At 46.5% G+C, this 5,244-nt stretch overlaps 1 pseudogene across 1 annotated transcript; it reads left to right on the top strand.

Annotated features, from left to right (window-relative positions):
- The first annotated feature begins 1,585 nt into the window (after positions 1-1,585).
- On the top strand, positions 1,586-3,695 carry LOC308652185 (DET1 homolog; annotated as a pseudogene). Its single transcript has one exon. The product of its transcript is annotated as a DET1 homolog (transcript).
- The last annotated feature ends 1,549 nt before the right edge of the window (positions 3,696-5,244 follow it).

A 5,244-nucleotide genomic window follows, 5' to 3' on the forward strand; every position in this document is an offset into this window, starting at 1 on the left:
CCTAGTCAGAGCTCACTGTGTCTTGGATCATGGAGGTCATCTGTTGGGACCCATGGAAAGCTCTAGATGGAGGGGAAGCATATCTGGTGCAGCTGAATAAACCAGGTAAATCTAAAACAAGTATGGCCTCTCAGAGACCCTTGAGCCTAGGACGAGTTCCTGGTCTCCAACATGGGAGTGATCCTAGGGATAAGTACTCTGAATCCACCTTATAGTATGTATTGATCAGGCACTGTCTAGGTGGAGGATTATGGTGGGCCTGGGAGACAAGGTCTCTGGGCCCTGTGACTTTGCGTCTCCATGCACCTCTGTCTTCATGCCTCTGCCCCGTCCGAGTCACCACCTTCTTCAGCCTCGATGTCTGCAGCTGCCTCCTAACTGTTCTCCTTGCTTCTGTTCTCGGCCTATTCTCAAAGATAGAGAGATCTGAGAACAAAAACAATGAAGAAAAAAAAAACCCAATGCCACCATTCCTTTGCTCAAAGATGACTCAGAATACAATTTGAGATCCTAAAGTCTTGCAAGACCTTGTCCCTACTGCCTGGCCATTCTCTGCTCCTCAACTACTCTATTCTTTCCAGCCTTATCCATCTTCTTGCTCATTTCTTCCTCAGGGCCTTTGCACTGGTTCTGCCCCAAATGTGCTTCCCCTAGATAATCAGGTGGTGCTTTTCTCTGCCCTATCCCCTTTGAGATTATGAACTTCTCTAAAGCAGATACCACACACCAGTAATCTCTGTGTCCCTTGAAACAACTAGCAAGGACAATTGCATTTAGGAGCCACTAAGTGAGATGCTTGATGGTTCAAATGGACAAAAATATAAAGAACATGACATGCTGGAAAAATCCCTGCCCCAAGTTCCCTGGAACAGGTAACTCAAAAGAGCCAAATCAGCATATCAAGTCTGATGTGGTTCTCTGGCTGCTCAGAGAGCTGCAAAGATTTTAGGCTTGTGCAAGCAGATCCTCTAAAAGAAGTAATTTTCTCTTTAGGAGAGGAGCAGTACACAGGCTCAGCAGTAAATTCACAGTATTTTTTACAAGAAGATGAAAAGTGAAAATCATATGAAAAGCAGTCATCATCCGCTGGCAGCCCCCATCTCCTGTGCATTAGTGGTATGGTGGCATGATTTGGCTCGGTCTCTGGCTCCCTCGGCTATGGAAAATGCTTAGTGGCAGGTCCACAGGGCATGAAGTAAAGCCACAGGAGTCAAGACAGATAGATTTTGACATAATGCAGCCTTTGTTTTGTATATTTCTTCTCCATTTACATAATAGGAGGCTTTGCATTTGTAAAATAGTGCAGGTGATAGTGTGGGTGCACAGAAGGTGGAGACCGGTGGGAAGGTAGCCACCAGTTCCCTCTATTTCCTCTCTCTTTGCTTTATTTTCTGAAAAGCTATCACCCTACAACCTTAGAGTTGGGTGTTCGTCAACACCGGAGTAATTGTTGATGATTGCCTTCAGTGTGCTTTTCCTTTAAAAATAAGGAAACTCTAAAGGCAATAGATGGATGGCGGGGGCGGGGCCAGGGGAGGTGCGCACGGATCTGGCGGTGGCGTCCCTCGCCCCGGCCCCCTTGAACCAGAAGCCGACAGAGATGTGATAATGGATCATCATGTTTCCACTATGAAACCTCGAAGAATCCAAAACCAAAATGTCATTCACCGATTGGAACGGCGGCGGATCAGTTCAGGCAAGGCAGGTACTCATTGGCACCAGGTTCGAGTGTTCCACCAGAATGTCTTCCCTAACTTTACAGTTGTCAGCGTTGAAAAACCTCCTTGTTTCTTGCGTAAATTCTCACCTGATGGACGCTACTTTATTGCATTTTCTTCTGACCAGACATCTCTTGAAATTTATGAGTCCCAGGGCTGCCAGGCAGCAGATGACCTATTGCAGGGATATGAGGGGGAGATCCTATCCAATGGCAATGACCAGCGGTCAGTCAACATCCGGGGCAGGCTTTTTGAAAGATTGTTCGTCCTGCTGCACATTACAAACGTAGCAGCCAAGGGTGAGCACCTGAACCGGGAGTGTAGCCTCTTCACTGATGATGGCCGATGTGTGATGGTGGGATCTGCTGCCTACCTCCCGGATGAGCCTCACCCTCCTTTCTATGAAGGATATCGGAACAGTGAATCAGTGACCCCAAATCCACGGTCCCCTCTAGAGGACTATTCCCTCCACATCATTGACCTTCACACTGGCCGCTTATGTGATACGCGCACATTCAAGTGTGATAAAGTGGTCCTGTCACACAACCCAGGGCTGTACTTGTATTAAAAACATCCTGGCCATCTTGTCTGTGCAGCCGCAGACCATCCATGTCTTCCAGGTGACTCCTGAAGGCACATTCATTGATGTGCGGACCATTGGCCGCTTCTGCTATGAGGATGACCTGCTCACTGTGTCGGCTGTTTTCCCTGAAGTACAGCGGGACAGTCAGACAGGCATGGCCAATCCCTTTAGGGATCCTTTCATCAACTCCCTAAAACACCGGTTGCTGGTATACCTGTGGCGCCGGGCAGAACAGGGTGGTAGTGCAATGGCCAAGAGGCGCTTCTTCCAGTACTTTGACCAGCTGCGGCAGCTGCGTATGTGGAAAATGCAGCTTTTGGATGAAAACCATCTGTTTATCAAGTATACCAGTGAGGACATAGTGACACTGCGAGTCACTGATCGATCCATCTCAGGCATCTTTCTTTGTAGTGTACAATATGGTGACAACTGAAGTGATTGCTGTGTTTGAGAATACATCGGATGAGCTTTTGGAACTCTTTGAGAACTTCTGTGATCTCTTCCGTAATGCTACCTTGCACAGTGATGTCCAATTTCCCTGCTCAGCCTCCAGCAACAATTTTGCAAGGCAGATCCAGCGCCGGTTCAAAGACACGATTATAAATGCCAAGTATGGAGGGCACACAGAGGCTGTGCGCCAGCTGCTGGATCAGCTCCCCATCAGTGCACAGTGGCAGCCCCTACCTGGATTTGTCTCTCTTCAGCTACGATGACAAATGGGTGTCAGTCATGGAGCGACCCAAGACTTGTGGAGATCACCCCATCAGGTTCTATGCCCGGGACTCTGGCCTGCTTAAGTTTGAGATCCAGGCAGGCTTACTGGGCCACCCCATCAACCATACAGTGAGACGCCTCCTTGCCTTCACCTTTCACCCTTTTGAGCCTTTTGCTATTTCTGTGCAGAGGACTAATGCTGAGTATGTTGTCAACTTCCATATGCGACACTGCTGCACATAGGTGCGTGACCACAGCCAGGTTATCTGGCCTTCCAGGACTTTGCCCGCTGCTCATTTCAGTGGATTAGAGTACATGTTGCCAACTACCAGCTCTGTGGATTTAGTACTGGTATACCTCACATGGAACAGAGCCAGGGAGGAGCAGGGGCTCAGCATAATGGGTTTGTTTATTGTATACAATACTGCTACTGATTGATTTGAAATCCTTTTGCTTTTTCCCTTTGGGAATGCCCAGCATTAATTGAGTCCATTTAATTTGTATTTAGCATTTTATTGCTGTGAAGATAAAAGCATTACACCTTAACCCCTTTCATGTCACTTCTTTGGCATTATGGTATGCAGCCCAAAGCAGGTAAATCTTGTTCATAAGAACTGTGTACAATTTTCCACTTACCCAACAAGCAGAACTATCTTTATAATAAAAAATTAAAGCCTTGGTATTTTCTTACTTAAACATAAAAAAAATAAAGGCAATATATGTCCATTCTAGATAATTTGGAAACATAGATTAAGGAAGAAATAGTTAGCTGTGGTTCTACCACTAGAGAAAAGTCGTGATAATAATCTCTATTGCTCTAGGTGGAAATACTTTAACACTTTTTTTTTCATGATCATAAAAGTGATACCTCTTCATTGTAGAAGTTTTAGGAAATGTAGAAAAGTGTCAAGAAACAGAAAGATAAATAGCTTTTAATGTAGAATGACTTTTTGATAATCACTGTTTCACTATGACACACATAAAAATCAAAAGCCTCAGGCTTACTGCTTGACAACTCCCAAGTTGAGAAAAAAACAATATAAACATGTCCCCTGCTGGGTGCGGTGGTGCAGTGCTTGCCTGTAATCCCAGAGGCTCCAGAGGCTGAGACAGGAGGATCCTGAGTTCAGATCCAGCCTCAGCAACTGTGAGGTGCTAAGCAACTCAGTGAGACCCTGTCTCTAAATAAAATACAAAATAGGGCTGGGGATGTGGCTCAAGTACCCAAGTTCAATCCCCAGTACCAAAAAAATAAAGTTCCCTGGATGATGGGCTGGGGTTGTACAATGGGAGAGCACTTGCCTACCATGTGAGAGGAACTGGGTTTGATACTCAGCACCTCTTATAAATGAAATAAAAATCCATTGATAACTAAAGAATATTAAAAAAACAAAAAACCCTTCCCTGGAGCGCCTGAAACGAGCAACATCTGCAGCCTTGTGGCATTGGCTAGATTTACTTGTTTCTGGAAATGCTGGGATAACTCTGGACTGGGGGACCCATGGTGCAAATCGGAATCCACCACAAGAGGTGGGAAGAAGTGCAGCTGGGAGTTGGGGCTGGGTGTCCGTATTAGCAGAGGGGACAGGAAGGAGTGTGGACACACTTGCACAGGCATCCAGAGTGCAGAAGGCCAAGGGGAAAGAGCAGGGACAGGACAGCAGTGCAGGCTGCAGCCAGGTGCTGGAGGCACGGCTGGTGGGACACTGCAAGTTGCAGGCAGCTCTCTTGCTGCTTCATGAGGCTCCTGGATCTGGTTTGGGAACCCTCAAGTACAAAGTGGCCTTCTCTGTGAGCTGGCAAGACTATCTTGGTCTCTTTGCACCAGCGAGCACCCTATCTACCCAAGTTGAACAAGACAAAGGGATAGTGGACTCCTGGAAGCTGGGGGTTTGGATGAGCTGGTCATGGCCATGACATTGAGTGAGAAGTGGCCTCTGCTTTCCAGGTGCTTTAGGAGAGTGTGGTCTTGGAAAAGACTACTGGGATCCCATAGGATATCAAGGCTCCAGTCCAGCTCAAAGACTGGCTGGCCAGAAGCCCAGTACAGTCACGTACCACATAATGACACTTTTTATCACCGATAAATCACATATACAAAAATGGTCTGCTCAGATTATATTGCCTAGGGACACTGTAGTTGTCTTAGTTTGCATGAGCAAACTCTTTGATATTTGGCACAATGATGAAATCATCTACAGGAGCAATTCTCAGAATGAAGCAGTTCTC

The sequence above is a fragment of the Spermophilus citellus genome (assembly GCF_964194105.1).
Source record: "Spermophilus citellus genome assembly, chromosome: 6".
In the NCBI taxonomy this organism is placed as follows: domain Eukaryota; kingdom Metazoa; phylum Chordata; class Mammalia; order Rodentia; family Sciuridae; genus Spermophilus; species Spermophilus citellus.